Genomic DNA, 20,038 nt, shown 5'->3' with positions numbered 1-20,038 from the left:
GATGTGCAGGTGTTGTCTAAGCATAGCAGAGCCTCGTTCCATGACCACTGAAACCTGCATGGTCCCGAATTACACAGCCTAGCTCTCTTGGGGGATGAGCACAGAGAGGGTTAACTGTTTGAGTAGATGTCTGCATATCATCTTACTTGAGCATGAGACATAGGGAAAGTTTCACATGTGACAGCACGAAGTGGCGCAGATGTTTAATGGCTACCCTGCACGGCTGCAGGATGGCTTCCATTTGGGTTAGTGCTGAAACAGATGAAAGAGCTCTGTCTTCACTTCCTTCTCTTCAGTATTCAGAGTCTCACCCTTCTTCATGCCTTGAGTCTGTCATCAAACTTGCAGCCAGAAGTGAGATTGCTGTAGACCAAGAAGGAAAACTTACGGAGTTAACCACTGATGAATTGCAATGAGGGTCCTAAAGTATGGGGAATTATAAGATAGAATTAGTTTGTGAGCTGTAAAACCTGCCTGCAGAGGCCCATGGCAGCACAAAGAAGCACATGGCTGCACAGAGAGGTTTGTCTCCACCGGACTCTGGGAGGAGGAGGTGTCACACCGGAGACCCCTCCAGAGAGGGGCCTGCCGGGAGCTGACAGACCAGTGAACAGCGAGTGATCATCCCGTAACATGACAATTGGAAAGTGTGTTGCTGATGTGGCAACACGGGATAGGTCATGTAGTGAGGATTACCATATAAGGAAATACTGTGCCTTGGAAAAGTGTATAAAACCAGCTCATTCCTTTGAATAAACGATTCAGATTCCCTGCTGGTCTGTGTCCGTCAATCGCCGACACTACGGAATGACACAAAGGGATCTCAGTTAATAACAAGGAGTTTGTGGATTTATGGCTGTTGATAGTAAAAGGCTGCCAACATTAAGGCTTGGACTCCATCCCAGGCAGACAAGAACCATTGTTGACCGAACATAAATATCCTTTGTGCACCCTACCACCTTCTTCCTGCCTCTTGCACAGGTCTTTGCAGGACTGAAAGGTCTCTACCCGCTCCAAGGCAGATTTTCTTCCCCCTTGCTAGAAGCAGATGTGAAGGATGCCAAGTGCTTCTCTACAAACCTCTGTGGTGACAGTCCTGGCAGTCGAACAGCTTTGTCTAAGGTTGCCATCACATGGAAGTGATGGGCACATGAATCACAATTGTGGAGAACACCAGCCTACGTGCAGATGCTGCACTCAGATTAGCAGAAGCAAGTCCTGACCACTCAGCTCTCCCCTACTTACTATGTGAGGTAGTTTGGAGTATCCAGTCCCCTTGGGGATGGTAAGCAGGAGAGATCAGGGAGACCTCTTACATGTATGCATGCAGTATAAAACCACAGCAACACAAGCAGCCTAAATCACCTAAATGATGAAGCCAAGGTGAGATTAAACCTTTTTAAGCATTTATCAGTGGTCCACTTCAACTTTATTCCTGAGTAAGGTGGCAATAGCTAAAGCAACTAAAGTGCAGGCCACAGAAAGTGGGCTCTGCTTTGTGTGTCCCAGTGCCACACTGCCTCACAGACTCAGCCCTCGGCCATGGAAGCAGAACACAATGTGGGTGCATCCAGAGGGGCCATGTGCCCCCAGCAGAGCTGTACAGACAGAGGGTGTCTGGTGCTGAGAGCTGGCCATGACTCACATATAGGGAAGCAGAGGTGTTGCTGTCAAGATGCAGGGGAAGTCCAAGTGAAGGAGAAGATAGTAGAAGTCCATTTTTTCTCATCAGCACATCTTAATTCCCCATCATATGTGTCAGCCACACTTTTTCTCTAGCATATCCAAAATGTTGCCTCTTCTCAGCAAAGAAAAATACACCATTCACACAACTACTTTTTGTATTAAAAAAATAAAATTTAAAAAAAGAGTGCTTTTATCAGGGAGTTTAAATTCACAAATTAATTTTGAAAAAGGATAGAATGCATTCTCTTTAAAAATGCAGGTATATATCACAACTCCCAGCTTCTGAATCACCACTACATTTTCATGTTTCCTGGAAGAAACATGTTTTTTGGTTACTTACTGTTTTGAATGAATTTATCACAAAATACCCAACAAGTGACATTAAAATTTGCTTTGGGCAAAATGCAAGTTCTGATAATTTTGGTTTTTTCTGTTTACTCCAAGTGCTGTTCATCAATGAAATGAACATTTACTCCAACTGACTTTTTTTCAGATGGAATTTTATCATTCCTATTTCCCTAGATACAGCTTTGCCTCTTCAACAAATACTTTAATAGGAACTTCTAAATTTGCTTTGAGTGAACAAGTGTAAGATGCTCTAGGAAATTAAGAATTTCAGAAAAATATTTCTAAAGCTCTGACAGTGATTTCCTTTGTAAACAAAGTTGCAACAGAGTTACATGGCATGACTTTCTTAAACGTTTAATGCACGGTATAGGCTCTCTTGCTCACGTGCATACACACACATGCATACATTCTCTAACACTCTGCATGCCTACAATGCACAGACATCATCATCTCACCCTCTAAACACACACAGACCTTCTCTTTAACATAAGGACAGCTACACACACACCTGCACAATTAAATCTTTCTGACACAGAGGACCTGAAAACACAATTTTATCTCTCTCTAATACAGTGTCATTCCTTTTTTCTAACACAATGTAATCTCCCTCTTGCTCTTTCTTTCATACACACAGACACAAAACCAGACACATACAGTGTAATCTTATCTCTCTGAGATTCAACTACAGTATCTACATTATTTTCAAAATTGCATAAACACTCTCTGCCTGACATTTCCATTTGTAGACTCCATCATTCACAACTACACAACTGATTGCATAGATGGGAGGATGTGGAGGGAAGTCCTTGATCACGTAAATGCCTGTCTCTTAGGTAAAGAGGCCTTTTCTGGCAAGATTTTATTTTACAAGCCAGGAGACATTATAAGCAATGTTTTCACTTTGGATGCAGCATTAGTTACACAGTGCTTCTTGTTATGATATTACACCACCAACAAATAGTAAGAGACTTAAACAGCTTGATTAAAAAAAAGTCTGCTAGATCATAAAAAAGATTTTTTTCTGCATTGTTATCATTGTCAAACACTTCATTGATACATTCCACAATACGTGCTGCAAGCAAATTACAATATGCAGTTACACCAATATTTCCTGTGACATATAATATGCTGTAGGCCCTGAGATTTCAAAGGAAAAAAAGAAAGATGTATAGAGGAGGTTCCACCTCCACTTAAGCTATTATTTCTACAACAAAAGTCTGTGCTTAAATCACTTGTATTAGCAGGATTGTTCTAATGGGAATATTAAAATGAATGTCTGCCTCTGCGAGCTTCTCTATACAATGGAGATTGCCAACAGTAAGAATTAGAGGATGCAACACAGAGCACTTCTCTTGCATGCCATTGATTCAGAGCCAGAGTAATTGGCTGGCAATTTTGGGGGGACCTCTGCAAAATTGAATTTCATATCCTCATTTGATTTCTCCACATTACCTCAGAACCAAGTATTAAAATGAAAATGTAGTGGAGGATTTGGAGTTGATCAGGGATATTATATGGCACGTAATTGGGAATTGGGAATTTTTTCACAGAGTCATGTTGGGCTATTACCTCTACAGAGCAGGAAAAACTGCAGAGGAAAGAGTTATTTTTAAACAAATACCAGTAAATCAGCTTCAGAGGTATTGTCTTAGTTCTAAATAAGCACCTTATGTTAACACAGCTAGGGTCCCTGATAGAGAGTAACTTGCTATAATTCCTGGAAAAATGTTACTTCCACATCATGAGGGGAATTTTGCATAAAAATTTGGACCAAAGCATCAATATGGCTTTAAGACCCTTTCCTTGGAGACAGGAGAAAGGAAATACCTTTGTGGAGCCCAAACTTACAAAAAAACCTGATCCACTGAAGGACTGGAAAAGCAAAAGCAGCTGTCCTACTACCAGAGGGGACTAAAAGAAAGGTTTTCCTTTAATGGCCCACGATACTGCTTTGATAAGCCATACCTTGCATTGAGAACACTGACTGCCTGTATCACCACAGGGCCCCACAGCTGCAAACAGAAGGACTGCTGAGCCAAGACCAACTGGGATCACAGGCAACTGGAGTGGAGGCATGTAGGCAAAGAACAGGATAGACACAGGATGCCATTTTAGGAGCATATCAAAGAGTTTGAGGGTGGAAGTGTGGTACCCCTGGCTATGACACCTTGTCTTGAGGTGACTTTATGATGTTGTATCCCCCATCGTCGCTCTATGTCCAGACATGATTCCTGTACCTTTCTGTGTCTTTAAAACTGGGTGCAAGAGAAGAAAAAAAAGCCAGACGAACTTTTCAAAGCAGTTTTGTGCTCAAAGGTCACTGCTACTCCTCTGCATGCTTCTGTGGTGGCAAGAGTGGAGGAAGCACCCTTCCTTTTTCCGAGTTTTTTGGCTTTTTCTAAGGAGAGAGACAAGAGAGTTAAAATTCTTTGCTGTTTAGCCAGCTTGCTAGCTGAGGCAAGTTTCCTTGGACTGTTCTGCTCAGGTCCAGATCACCAGTACCGGGAGGCCCAGGCCACAGCCTTGAGGGGCCACACCCCAGCTCCGGAGAGAGAACAACCACACCTACAGAAGGACTTTGAATTTTACCAGGTTCTCTCCACAGTGAGAGGTTTTATTATTGAGCATTATTCTGTTCCTGTGCTTTTGTTAAATAAATAGGGGTTTTTCTCTTTCACTTTCCTCCGAGGAATATTTCTTTCCAGAACCTGGTGGGGGAGGGGTGGCTGCAACCTGCTTTCTATCAGAGGACGTTCAAATTCGGACTTTCCTCCGAATTTGTCTCAAACCGGGACACGCCTATAGGATAGCACAGGTGCATTGTAAGCAGCACTGAAGAAGTCACAGGAAACTTCCATGCCCAGCAGTGTTTTATAACCCTTTTAGGTTATAATCCCACTGGAAGAGTGAAGCAGTGGTTTTCTGACACTGCCAACCAGCCTTCAGCTACCACAAAAATACCTAAACCCAAAGCACATGACCACTTTTGACAATACAGAAATTGACTCTAATCTACTGCAGGAAGCTCATATTGCCACAAACCTTGCAAAATCCATGCAGTTATAGCTAATGTCAGATTCTTTCTCTCCACAGAATTGGTAGAGCGGGAGCAGATGCACTACGAACTTCTCCCACACACCACATACCCTCATGTGCCTATTCCCCTCCTTGCCTCCACTTGGCAGATGCCAAGTGTCCACAATCCCATCTATAACTCTGTTCACAGCACTGGTATGCTGTGTTACACTAGGGGATGAAAGAGCATTTAACAAACAGGACCCAATGTCACTCCACCCCTGAGGTAGGCAAGCATCACTCAGCCCCTTTCTGCAGTGAGAAACCCAGTGCAGTTGCATGTAGCAACTGCAGACCAAATACAGCACATGAGTTTCCTGACCCCCTCCCTGATATCTGTGATGGCCACCTGATAATCTTCTGCATGGAAAATATTCCCTAGGAAACAGACTGGGATACTAGTTCAGCTGCCCTAAGAAACTCCCAACTTTTTCCTCTTTCCTGACAATTTCTTTGTGATATCAAATACCATGAGATTAAGAATCCTGATGTTTTTGAATGCTATTTAGATGTCTTTCCTTGAGAAAATTTTGTAGGCCTCACGCTGCCCCATGAGGGCTGCTGACCTTAAAACTTTGCTTGCTGATTGTGGAACAGATTAATTTCTTAGAATCACCTTTGATGCACTCTCTGAGGACCTATAGGAAAATGTCACCTGTGGGTTAGTGCCTTGGTTTGAAAGACAGGTGTCTGCTAAGGAAGGCAGGAGCCTCCCTTGGAATGCCAGATGCAACCTCCTTTCCCTCCGAATTATTGTAATTTTGAAATCAAGGGGCTTTCAGGCAAAGATATGGGAAACAGGAATAACAGTTCTTTACTTATATATATATATATAAAACAAGGCAGGGAAAAAACTGATTTAAACTGACAGTCAGATACGACCTGACCCTGTTGGTCAGGGTAGCGGTAGCAGTCCAATAAGGTGGTGGCTGCAGTCCTCCTGAAGTGAATGGATGTGGTTCTGTTGAAGCAGTGATCCTGTGTAGAAAGATCTGGTCTTCCTCAGAAGGTCCAGTGGTAGGTATGTAGCTCTTGTCCTCTGGAAATCCAGTGGGAAATGCTGCCTGTGGTCTTCAAACATCGCAGTTTATATCCCAGGATGGGATGCTTGGTTTCTCCCTCTGGGTGGAGCATCTCACATTGGAATGATGAGTCATGAGATAAGGCACTGATGGGCCATTAACAGGACATAGTCTTGAGGGAGGAGGCAGGTAGCACTGCCCCACCTGGTTTTAACAGCTCATGAAGATGGTGATAGAATACATGCTTGTGGGCACATCTTACATTGTAACCTAGGACAGTTAGTCAGCTTATTTGGAAAATTGTCCACTCAGCATCTACTTGTCATGGTGTCTTGCCACTGATTTGTTGTTAGGAACAAACCTGGGTTTTGGTGCCTTCCTGAACAAATAGATTTCCACAGGTCACTTGGTCAGTGGTGGTCACTTTGTCACAGCCATCTCCACCTCAGTCACCTCCTCACCTTGTTGTTGTTCCTCCAAACCCGAGCAGTGGCCCTGCTGTCAAACTTTCTAGGTAAAGCTCAGAGTGGACTCCTGCAGCTCTTCCATTTTTATCTCTAATGAGATTGACCCATGGAGGCCACTCTACTGAGGATTCAGGAGAAAGCCACTAATCAAGCTGACAGATACACAACACAAAGCTTCTTCCTCTCTCTTTCTGTCTTCCACAGTTTCCTCTTCCTTTCTTACTGTGTAATCAACCTAGTTATCTACCTTTCTGTCACAATAGTAGTTAAGTAGCTCTTCAATATTTCAGAAATAGAAAAAAAAAGCATACTCTTTTCTTCTTTTCCTTCCCAGGCTGTAGGAGGAATTGTTCAATTAATTTTTTTAGGTGGCATGATTTGTTTGCTTGTTTATAGGCATACATGTGAGTGGGTGTTTTGTAGATGTATGTGCAGAGCTCACTGGGGGAGGGCGAGGCTGAAGAGCCAAGCTGTGTATTTATCACTGAGAGTGGAGAGATGCACAACCTTCCACAGCTGATGCCTTATGGACCTCCACAGCACAGCACAGCACAGCCCCTGTCAGCACTCTGTCTCCTGCTTTTAGCTCAGCCACACCAGCAAACCTGGGAAATCACCATGGAAGGGAGATATTTAGTGGGGGAAGAAAGAGGAAAGAGCAGCAATTATTTCAGTCTCAGCTACTTCAAGACTGCCTCTCTCCTAGATAAACAAGACATCTCCTGCTATTGCCTGAACACCTAAACATGAGGCAAATGCTGTGGAGAAGGTTGTTTCTTAGGCCAGCTATTATGGACAGGTAGGAAATGATATATAAGTTTCTTTTGGGGACTGAAGTGGCAATGGAGTGAAACACTGTGCAGATCTTTGCAGAAACTTTGACATTTCTAGTGCTACGAGACATGACAGCAGAAATTTCCTGGACAGTGTACTTCTCAAAAAAATTATTTTTACCAAACTTCTCTAAAAAATGTTTGTGCCATAAAGTACAAATGCCCTAAAATATTTTGCTTTCATCGATGACAGATATTCCACTGGCTCTTAACAACCACATTTACTGGAACAGCTTTCATCCTTTTAACAGCTCTTTCTTTCTCCATGTACCATATGTTTTGTGCAGATCCTACAAACAGAAAGAGTCGGAGGCAATACCAAGGGTCTCCTGCCATTTTTGAAACTAAGTATTACTCAAGGGATAAAATAGCATTGAACATCATGTCAGGAGTTTCACAGTGAAAGGACATGGCAGAAGAATGTATTTAAGTTGGGACAAGATATTTCCAGCATTGGATTCACTGGAACAGTGTTACCTCTATCCAGATTGCATGGCCATTTGGAGACTTCACATAATGCTGGGATGACTGTTTGCAGATTTTAAAGTAAACGGTATGAAAGAAAAAAAAAGTATCTTTGTTGATTCCAAGGCAGTCTCTGTCTAAGTTTGTCCAACTGAGTACCAGTCTTTCAGCAACTTCCAACAAATTTATCTGTTGCGTTGGTAGCAGTAGAGTAGTAGAGTCCTTGTGTGTGAGTAAAGCCCTTCCTCACATATGTGAATATAGAGCAGGGACAGAGGGGAAATATGAGAGTGACATGCTGGGTACTGGAAGAATGTTTTATTCCTGCAGTGCTTGTTTTGCAAAAGTCTGGAAAAAAAGAAGAAAGACACTAGAATTGCTGACCCAGCTGGATTCACATTCTAGGTGACTGTGAGACAAAAAGACTTTCTTTGAAAAACAACAGCTGATGGGGAACTGGTTATATAATCCCATCCAGAGGGTAGTAGTCAACTACTAGCACAAGCACATGTCCAGATGAAGATCAGTGACAAGTAGTGTCCCTCAGGGGTCTGTTCTGGGACCAGTACTGTATAATGTCTTCATCAGAACAGTACTGTGTAATGTCTTCATCAATACAAGCAGGGGATCAAGCGCACCCACAGCAAGTTTGCAGATGACAGCAAGCTGAGTGGTGTGGTTGACATGCCCAAAGGATGGGATGCCATCCAGAGGCACCTGGCCAAGCTTGAGAAGTGGGCCCATGTGAACCTCAGGAGGTTCAACAAAGACACGTACAACATCCAGCACCTGGGTCGGGGCAACCGGGTATCAATACAGGTTGGGGAATTAAGGGATTGAGAGCAACCCTGCCAAGAAGGAGGTAGTGGTGAATCAGAGGCTGGACCTGAGCCAGCAGTGTGTGCTTTCAGGCCAGAGAGACAAGAATATCCTGGGTTGCTTCAAAAGCAGCATGGCCAGCAGATCAAGGGAGGTGATTCTACCCCCCTGATCTGCTCTCATGAGACCCCACCTGGAGCTCTGCATCCAGCTATGGGTTCTCAGTGCAGGAAAAACATGGACCTGATGGAGCAGGTCCAGAGGATGGTCACGAAAACAATCCAAGGGCTGAAACACTTCTCCTATGAGGAAAGACTGAGACAGTTGGGGTTGTTCAGTCGGGAGAAGAGAAGCTGAAGGAAGACATTAATGAGGATTTTCAGTACCTAAAGAGGGCCTGTAAGAAAATGGGGACAGACTTTTTAGCAGGGCCCATTATGACAGGACAAGGGTAATGGGTTTAAACTACAAGAGGGTAGACTAGATACAAGGAAGAAAATTTTCACAGTGAGGGTGGTAAAATAGTGGAACAGGTTGCCCAGAGAGGTGGTAGATGCCTCATGCCTGGAAATATTCAAGGTTCAGGGTGAGCTCAGGGTGAACTCATATTCAGGTTCAGGGTGAACTGGGCTCTGAATAGACTGATCAGGTTGAAGATGTCCCTGCTTATTGCACTAGATGACCTTTAAAGCTCCCTTCCAACATAAACTATTCAATGATTCTATGATTCTATAATTGAGGGAGTCCTAAATTTCAGAAAGCAGAAGGGAAGAAAATAAGCACTTAATCTGCAGTACAGTTACAATGAACCATCCTGAACAGTCATTAGAGCAGCTCAGCATTGGGATTTCAATAGAAAGTCACTGCACCTCTCTGTGAGATTGGTTTAAAAAACATGCCATTCAAAAAAAAAAAACCTAACAAAACCAACCAACCAAAAAACATCACATATAATATGGATTTTTTTTAATTTCCTCTCTGGGTTTTGAATCCTCAGATTTCCTCTGGTCCAATTTTTCAGTACTGTTTGCAACCATGAAGACGAAAAGCACACATTTACAAAAATGAGATCTTTTATTATCAAGTATTTCCATGAATTCAGTGTCTGGGGATTTTAAGGAACACCTGAGGAATCACTCAATACACAGTGGTGACACTGTTGTTCCCAGCACAGGTCTCTTACGGTCTTTGTGTTAACATGTCAGTACACTTCCATTTCCATATGCCATGAACTTTCCTTAAAGTTACAGCTTTGTGGAACTGCTGAGCTGCTGCTCTGCAATGTGTATGCAACACTTGATCTGAAACCATGAAAAATTCTTCTACAAAGTAGACCAGAAGTGATAGAAAAGCAGCAGTAGTTGTAGCCAGTATTTATCTCAAATATAGACATTTATGCCAGCACTGAAGGGAATATATCCCAAATTTTGCATGCCAGAGGGGCTCTACTGGCCTTTTCCAAGGAGAGTAACACTCCCTTGGGGAGAAGGCTCCCTCCCTCACTTTCTCTTTCTCCCTTTGTTCTGCTTCACCAAGAGAAAAGGCTGCATCTTTCACCAGACAGAGTCAAGCCTGAAAATCCCTTGGCAGACAGCAGCCAGATTTCTCTGTTAGCTGGTTCTTATGTGACCAATGCACATAGTACAAACAAATGATGATGCAAATGCTAAAGATGGCAAGACATTACAGTGTAAACAAAGGCTGTTACAGGATCCTGACAGCTACAGCACTTAGATCACTGCACACTGAAAGGAGTGAGATCAGAGTGACTCTGCCCCACTACACTTGGACTCACAGGTAAGATGGTTCATGCATACATTAGAGCATCTCCTCTGAGTACCCAGTACTTGCACAGAGACCAAAATGCTGGGAAAACTTAAGGCTCTGCAATCCTGACAGCATTACCAATAGTCACATGGAAATTTGTGCATCCTGCAGCAGAAGCAAACAACATTACACCATGAGGCAGTGGGTGTCTTGAAGAGCATGTCTGTCCAGCTCTCTGCTCATTCTCCAGGGCAGACAGAAAATCAGAAGCCAGACAATCACTAGCTCAGTGGAGCAGTGCACACACCCCCCACTCCCCTTCTCCTCCCCAGGCAGCAAGCAAAGGACGGTGAGTGCTAGGATGAAGGCAGGCTGGCTCCCTGATGTGAGAGTCCTGCTCATAAAACTCAATTAAGTGGATTACAGATGAGCTCATTCCCAGCGGTGGGTCACATTCCATTAGAGGCAGGCTCGATGCCAGGCGGACGCAGCGCTGCTCGGATGGCAGCAAGATCCACCCCACCACTTACCGTCTCTGCCTCTGATCTCACCATACCTTGCAGGATTTCTTGCCCTGTGCCCCACACTGCATGGCAGGCTCATTGCTCATCCCTGCTCATCCTCTCAGTGAGGTAATCAGGGCCAGTGTTAGGTCATGGAGAGATACAGGGATGGCCAAGCTCTCTGAAACACTGCAGTCTGGGGCAGCAATGTGGAAAAGGAAAAGCAGAGGGAGAAAGAGGCAAAGTGAAGCAAGACAAAAATGAGCACAAAGAAAGATTCCCTGGAAAACAATGGCAGAGTTCAGGGAAGGATGGAAACAGTCAGCCCCATAAACTGGATTAGAGGTATTTTACGTGAAAGTGAGAACAATCAGAGCTCTCAGCTCACTAATCCCAAAGGCTTTTTCACAGCATAGGTATAAGATTACAGCATCATCTGCGATATGAATGTATATACACCACCTACAGTCACTGCACTCAGCGCTCAAAAATGTGTGTGTGCTTGTATGTGGGGAACAAAGAGTGTGCCTAGGGTATATTTGTCTGTGGGAATGACTGTGTTTGGAAGAGGAAATGGGGGGAAGATAATACCATCCCTACCCAGCTCCGCTCTGTGGGGTCCCTTGTGCCCCCAGAGACGCACGGGTGGGTTCAGTGTTACAGTCGGTAGCAAAGAGTCAAGAAGGGCATTTGTGTGCGTTCCAGCAGGGGCATTTATAGCTTCTACACTGCCGAAGGTTGCAGAGGCAACACCAACATGATCACAAAGCTCAAAGTTTTTTCCAGGGGCGGGGAAAAGGCGGGACTAGGGAACGGGGGCCAATGGGGAGCTCTGGGGGAGTGACGAGAGGTAGAGGCTAACAGCCAACCAGGGAATTCAAACTGGGATAGATTAACATAACAGAACAAGCATCCTGGGAGAAGCCTTTCTGGTCACCCTAACATAAAGTGGTTCTTGTGGTACTGGGGACTTGTCTTACTGAAAATTCTCTGTCCCTTGTAATGTATGTTCACCGCCCACCATAGGAAGAGAAGGTGAATGAATCTGTGAAGGGTGAGTGTGTGTGGGTGTGAGGGCAGGGGAAAGCTGGATGAATGAGTGTGTGGGTGGGTAATACATGAGCTGGAGTAAGTCAAATGTTATGAGTACCTGCAGGCATTTTGCCAGATTTGAGACCTATTTTGACTTGCTTTGTGCATCCCACTTTGCTTTTCACTGTTTGCAAACGCTCCTGGCAGCTCAGTTTAATTTGTACAAATAGCAACCGACCAAGAGTGAGCCAAATCTGTTGTGAAATAGGTTGAAGAAGACACAGGTTTTTGTGCAGATCCAAGCAGCAGGGGCTTTGTACCATCTGGAACCTGTGTACCAATCCCAGGGAAAGGCCTACAAGGGAGATCAATCTAGTTACCTCCCCACCATTTGCCATTCCACGTGAGGAAGGAGTACTTCAGACCAGTTGCAAACTGAGACATGCTGTCTGGACAATGATCCTCACAGGGCATGGGACCCACACGGCGCAGGCATCTGCCATCCTGGCACAGGACACCTCAGTATCCACAGCCTCAGAAAGAGCTTTCTGCTGTAGCTCAGAAGGACTGAGAGGAAGACAGCAGCCTTATGTTTCATTCCCTTGTGTGTGACAAGTGAACTCAGTTTGGCACAGTGAGGCAGCAGGTTTCCTATTTGTTTTACCACCAGTTTACTGGGCAAATTTGGACAACTTCGCTTGCCTTTTCCACATATCTGTTTCCTAAGGCATAAAAATCTATCAGTAACAGACATGAGATCTCTTGATGAAAGCACCGTGTAAGACTCAAGTGATATTCTCCTGCACTAGCTGAGAGTGATTGTCAAATATCCTTTGCATTCATTGGCAGCAGTACTCAAACCTTAAGCCCTGAAGAAGTCCAAGCCTGGATTGCAGGAACTCCAACTCTAGGCTCTCCAGTTCTGCCTCTCCCTTCAGCAAATCATCACCCAGATTCTGGCTGTCTGTCCCAGGACCTCCAGCATAATACATTAGAGCGCATCCTGGGTGGCAAAGGATCTCACAGTCCCTTTGCCATGTCCCAGATTGTACTTTCTGCTCTGTCCTTGGCAATTTCATTACCTGGCTTGTATGTTGAGTGTGTTAAGAGTCCAGAATGGCTGGGATGCAAAAATACTGTGGTCACACCATTTCCTTCCCCATAATGGTGCTAGAAGAATTTAGGGTCATATATCACAACCAAGCAATCTGACCCCATGTCTTTTATTCTGCTTTTCCCTTCCTTTCTGACTGGCTTTTCTTTATCAGCATTACTCTTTCTGCTACCCTGTCCCAGAGGTTTGCTCTGGCAAGTGCTGCATGCATTGTGCCAAGCTGCTTCACCCTGCCTTACTGATGGTACCTGGAATGGCTGACAGTACACTGCTACATCCTCCTGTCTGCGTGCATGAATTAGCAAGCCCTTTGCTTTTCACCTTCAGCAGAAACAGAGTGACCTGTCTATGCAATTAGCCCCTTCTCCCTTTAACTAGAGGGAAGACAATGGATTGCCCCTCCAAGGAACTCAAGAGAGAATGAGAGAGAAAACAGAGATGCTATCAGGATGCCAAAGCACTAGGTATAAAAAGCCTTTTTCACCCTAACAGTATATCAGGTGCTGCCTCAAGAACTGTTATTGAACTACAGCCAGAAATAGTGTGGTCCTATCCTGTGCATTTTTCTCCATCCCACTTTCCCTCCTTCTGGCGCTCTTTGATTCTTGAGTGTATTTCATTCAATGAAATGGTTTAAGGCCCTGCCTGCAAGGAGAATCTTTTGTGAAATACCACGGCTCTGCCTTCTAAGCCTTCCAGCTGAATGGAAATAACTGCCGTGGTTGCCACGGCACAGGCTACACAAAAATGATGCTTGAGTTTAATTATACTGAGTGGTTGAGGCCACTGCCTCACTTTGCTCTGGGATACGTTCCTCTGAAAAGCAGCCAGGTAATTCTGCTGCAGCTGCCATTCCCACAGTGTCCTGGGAAGGGGAAGGGAGGAAGGGTGACAGGGAGCAGGGCTTTCTGCCAGGTTTAGCTATAGCAAACATACCTGAGCTGGGTGGTCTCAAATGATGAGAGATCCCCCAAGGCAGTGCCAGAGGTGGCTGGTGGATTCTGAGGAGTGCCAGCAAAATTCAGTTTTGATGTGGAGACTTGCTCTGCACTATTCCTGTGCAAGAAGAGGAGAAAGAAAGTAAAAGGATTGGGAAAGGAAAGAAGGCAGAAAGGAACTGGAATTAAATCTCTCAAGACTCCAGAAGTATGGAAATAGAGGCAACAAGGGTGTTTCTGAGAGACCAGTAGCCTCAGCCATAAATGTGGTACACAACTCAGCCCTTCTGTAAGGGGTGTTGCCAGCCCAGCTTTGGCAGAGCTGACAGCAGGGTTGGTGGTGCTTCAGTACCTCGTGCAGCTACTGCCTACTTTTCCCGGAGTTGGTCATGGGCAGTTGTGTCCCAAATAACCACAGAGCTGGAAACAATATAGCCACATGTGCTTTGAGACCCAGCGAATCCTGCTCAGAAATGGGGGAGATTAACCTCAATGTTACCCTCCGCTAATATGGCTAATTTCCTTCTGGGTATCATGCCTCTGCCTGGAAACAAACAGATATCCCAGCTGATCTGGGGCATGTTCACATACTCACAGCACAGCACTGCTGTACCCGGCTGAACACACTGTGAGGAGCTCATACGGGACTGGTGTTTCTCACCTCTCTAATGGGCATTTTCTTCTTAAGTGCAAGCAGTTCTTGGACTCAAGAGTCCCTCTCATCTGCAACGAAATTCTCCCCGAATGCTTCAGGAATCTGCCACTACTTCCATCAGCCAAACCTCATTCTCCATGATCCTAAGGAGACACAGATAAGGATGAATTCACTCCTTCCTTCCTTCCTTCCTTCCTTCCTTCCTTCCTTCCTTCCTTCCTTCCTTCCTTCCTTCCTTCCTTCCTTCCTTCCTTCCTTCCTTCCTTCCTTCCTTCCTTCCTTCCTTCCTTCCTTCCTTCCTTCCTTCCTTCCTTCCTTCCTTCCTTCCTTCCTTCCTTCCTTCCGAATTCCTTCCGAATTCCTTCCTTCCAAATTCCTTCCTTCCTTCCTTCCTTCCTTCCTTCCTTCCTTCCTTCCTTCCTTCCTTCCTTCCTTCCTTCCTTCCTTCCGAATTCCTTCCGAATTCCTTCCGAATTCCTTCCTTCCGAATTCCTTCCGAATTCCTTCCTTCCTTCCTTCCTTCCTTCCTTCCTTCCTTCCTTCCTTCCTTCCTTCCTTCCTTCCTTCCGAATTCCTTCCGAATTCCTTCCGAATTCCTTCCGAATTCCTTCCTTCCCTCCCTCCCTCCCTCCCTCCCTCCCTCCCTCCCGTCCTTGTCACTTTTGCTGTTTTGGGTTTTTTTGTTTTCCCTCCATCTGGTTGAAAGCCTTTGAGTTCCCATGTATGAGAACCAATGAATAACTGGACAAGTCTCTTAGATCATGTTCAGGATCTACCCTCTTCTTAGAGAGACATGCAGTAATGGAGAATTGTACCAGAGGGGCAGGGGAGTTTGCTTTAAACCTTCTTGGGAGCCACCAATGATAAGGACTTTTAAAGACTTTTCTTTTGGAATGAATATTTAGACCTTCCTGAAAAGAACCAAAGTTTGCATGGAGCAGTAATAACTTTTATCAAATTAAGGGAGGCTGGTAGCAAAATTTAAAAAACCAAACAAACCACAAAAAACCACCCCAAAATGCCAATCAACCAACCAACCAACCGACCAATAAACCATCCCCCCAGAGAAAAACAAACAAAAAACCCCAACCAAACAAACAAAAAAAACCCCATAACAAAACAAACAAACAAACAAACCCAAAGACAAAAAAAATGCAAACAAAAAACCCCAACCAAACCCCAAATTCCGAAATACCAGGAAAGCTCTTGGTATGCCTGAAGATGGATAGCTAAAAGTGTTACTTGAATGCATCACAAAAAATTGGAAAAAAAAAAAACTAGCATCCAGCCAAAAAAGTTTGATCAGATGCTTTTGGGCTTAACATTCAAAATATTTATGTTAAATTGATATGCAAGTATATATTGATGCATTTATAACTACCTAAAACATAAATCTGAACATTTTGTAGGCCTGAAGACCCTTAGGTAAACTCGGTGAGTCCCAGCCCCTACCCAATGACACCAACACATCTTAACCTTCAGATAAAACTGAGTTTACTATTCAAAGTACCAGGCAGACAATAGCTTTGCCACCTCCACCCTTGTGCCCTGCTGCACTCCCTGCTGCAGCCTCCACTTTTGCAAGGCTCTTTCAGTAAGACACAGCCTGCAGTGGACACCAGCACACATTCCTGGTGTCCTTCTTGTACACATATAGTCCCTGGGCTGGCATCAGGCTGATTCCAACCAATTTACATCACAGGCATATATACAAATCGAACAGAGATTGTGATCCCTGGCTTCAAAAGGTGAAGCCAGCTGCATTTAACCCACTGGTCTCGCACAGCAAAGCTCTGGGACTGGCGCTTTCCACTCCCAGGAAGATGCGGCATTGCTTGGTCACCATGGTGACAAGCACTTTTCTGTTCATAACCACCACCCTGAACTGTGCAGCTCTCTCCTGTGTGAAGCCCAGGCCCGTGTACTCACACAGGGGCAGTTTCCTTTGCATGTGCAGCCCTGCTGGGGCTTTGCCCACTGCCCCAAGCTCCCCAACCACCTTCCCACACCCTGTATTCCAACACTGGAGCGTGACCACAGGCACCGTCCGCGCTCCCAGCAGAGGATGCGGCTGGGTTAAACTGCTAAATATTTAACGGGGACAATGGCTGGTGCCTTCCCTGAGCCTGCTGCGCGAAATCTCCACGGAGGATGGCTCTGCTGAGCAGTCACCCGGCCAGGCGCCCATGACAGCGACAGCCGGGCACAGCAGTATCCCCACGTGCTCTTCATCCTCCCCTTCCTCCCCAGCACACGCTGCCACTGCCCTGCACTGTGGGCGCAGCCCAGCCGCTGTGTCCCGCCGAGCCGTGCCAGCCGGAGCCAGAGCCGCCCCAGCGCCCCCGGGCTCCCTCCCGGCCCGCTGGGGAAGCCTCTCGCTCCCACGCGAAGGGTTAAGGCGGCCGCCCCTCGCCGGCATCGCTCCCCCCGCCCGTCCCTCAGACATGTCCCCTCCGCCAGGGCTCCCCCCGCGGTCTCCATGGAAACCAGCCCCGAGCTGCTGCCGGCTGCGGCCCGGCCGCCGCCGCGTCGCCGGGGAAGGCGGTGGCACAGGCAGCCGCGGCCCGGCCCCGGAGCCCATTTGCGTCCTCGGGAAGCGGGCGCGTCCCAACGCTGCAGCGGGGAGCAGGGGCTGGGACATGCCCGGAAAGTGCCCAGGTGGCCAAGAAGGCCAGCTGGGCATCCTGGCCTGGATCAGTAATAGTGTGGCCAGCGGCACTCGGGCAGTGATTGTTCCCCTGTACTGGTGATGCCGCACCTCGAGTCCTGTGTCCAGTTCTGGGCCTCTCACGACAGGAAGGACATTGAGGTGCTGGAGCGTGTCCAGAGAAGGGCAGCGAAGCTGGTGAAGGGTCTGGAGCACAGGTCTGCTGAGAAACAGCTGAGGCAGCTAAGGGTGTTTAGCCATGAGAAAAGGAGACTCGGGGGGACCTGGTCGCTCCCTACAACTACGTGAAAGGAGGCTGTAGCCAGATGGGGCTCAGTTTCTTCTCCTAGGGAACAAGCGACAGAACAAGAGGAAATGGCCTCAAGTTGCACTAGGGGAGGTTTGGATTGGTCATTAGGAAAAATTTCTTGACTGAAGGGATGGACAAGCATTGGAACTGTAATTGCCAACCCTTGAGGCTTGTCTACATTTTACAGGTTTATATTGTGGTGAGGGCTATCTTTCTCTGGGGAGATGAACCAGGTTTTTCCTCAGGAGATGAAGTTGTCCTTCATCCACTGAAAAGAGGAAGATCTCTTACATGCATTTCTTTCTTGGTTGTTTATTTGTTCTTTGTTTTGTTTTATTTTGGGGGTTTTTTTTAGTTTTCTTTTATGAGGTGGGATTGACCTACCCTGAGATGCAGACCAAGACATGGAAGTTGCTTTCACTTGGGAGTTGTAACACATCCTCTTTGTAGCAAAAGTTGCCACTAGCCCGCCCAAGCCTCTTTGCACTGAAGATCCTTTTGCACTGTTCCCATGTGTGCCCACACAGGCAAATTTATTCACAGCTCCCTGGGGAAGAGTTGCACTGAACAGCATGAGTAGGGGGAATGGCTCCTGAAGCTCTCACAAAATGCACAGGTGATGGCAGGTCCTGTGGAAACAGGTCAGGCTTTGCTTTCATCTGTGTGCCAGCCTGGAGAGCTGGCCTGGTGGTGGAAGCATATGTCCTGAAAGTAGGTTGAAAACAGGAAATTCAGTTACAATGTCTTACTCTTCACAGTGAATCATGTCCTTTCTTTTACCATCCTTATCTCAAATGCACTGTCCCAGCTAGCAAAACATTATCTCCAGTTTCAGTTCTGAGAGTCTCTTTACACCTACTCTGCCTAAAAGGTGCAAATAGGGCCCCAGTTTTGGACCTGGCTATCTTTTGTAACTCTCTTCTAGCCCCAAAACTGTCTTCTGCCCTCACCTTCAACTCTCCCAAATCTCATCCTGATCTCTTGTGTCCCTAATTATATGGCTGCTGAAATTTTTCTGCCCAATTTCTCTGTAATATTTCATTGTGTCCTTAACCAGCAATTATACATCAGAGATCAAAAGGAGCCTTTCTCCATACCAATAAGATGCTTCTGAGACTAAAATTTTGCCTGTGTACATGAGGCTACTCTATTGTCTCTGCTCTTCTAAATCAAACTGATGCCTGTTGACCCCCAGCTTTCCTTCCTTGTGTTTTCCCTCTAATGAACTCTGCCTCTTACCCCATCTCCTCCATAGTCTGACCAATTTGCAGTGTAGGATCTCCTTCTTTGATATTGTCCTCCCAGACCCTCACACTGATGGGTCACTCCCCAATATGATACAGCACAGACACTGTAGCTGCTGTTTGGCTTCACCCAAGGAATGTCTCTCCCCGGCTGCTGTTAGCTAATTAGAAGATCTGATGTGGTCTAATAGGCTTGGCTGTTAAATGCAAACTCCCTCAGCTGCAAAATGCTGGGCAGAGTTGCTGGCAGCTCTCAATTTTCTGCTCCTCTTCTATTTTCTTATTACACTGAGTAAACATGACCCTTTCTTCTTCTTTCCTAGAACAACCTATTTACCAGACATTCAAATATGTAAGTAGTGAAGGTGATAGAAATGCACACTAATGGAGCATTGAGGCTATAATTTGAATACACACGGAGCCTAGGCTGTTCAATCCTTGTTATGGGAGGGTAGGACATTTCTCCAGCTCCACGTTTCAGAGAAAAGGTATGGATCAGGGGGAGATGAGTGCTAAGAGTTACACCAGATTCTTAAGTCTGCCAGGCATAAAGATTGCAAGTGAGGAATATATAACTATTACTTGATTTTGTGTTACCACATGACTTCACCTCTTAATTTAAAATGAGCTCTTAGACAAGACATCCAGGTTTTTATGACTCTCTCAGCTGACCACAGTCATGAAATCACTGTGGCCAGAAAAAGCTCCAATTGACTGATAGTGCAGCAGGCACCTAGAAGCCACCAAGCTGTGTAGCAGCGAGCTGTGGAACTAGCTACACCACTGTCTGCCTCAAGAGATGCGAACTCAGGTCTCAAAATTGCCAGAACCAATGATGGAACTTCATTACTCAGCTGATCAACAGGTAGAGGAGAGAAATATAGCATAAAAAGAAGGGTGAAGAATTAGATTGCTAGAAGGAATATGTGTGATAAAGCCATATTTTGTCTGGAGTTCAAAAACCATCAGGATGAAGATGATACAGGCAGAGAAAAATTCAGCCAGTGCGAGATCTGGAATAAGAAAATGTAATGAAAGTAGGCCTTTTCTCCATTTCAGCATGTGCAAGTGTGTATGCTAGACCATCTTACTTCCTGACAGACCTGGTGTGTA

The sequence above is a fragment of the Aphelocoma coerulescens genome, chromosome 1, assembly GCF_041296385.1.
Source record: "Aphelocoma coerulescens isolate FSJ_1873_10779 chromosome 1, UR_Acoe_1.0, whole genome shotgun sequence".
Classification (NCBI taxonomy): Eukaryota; Metazoa; Chordata; class Aves; order Passeriformes; family Corvidae; genus Aphelocoma; species Aphelocoma coerulescens.
The sequence above is the reverse complement of the archived record's forward strand: the minus strand, read 5'-3'. Positions refer to the sequence as shown.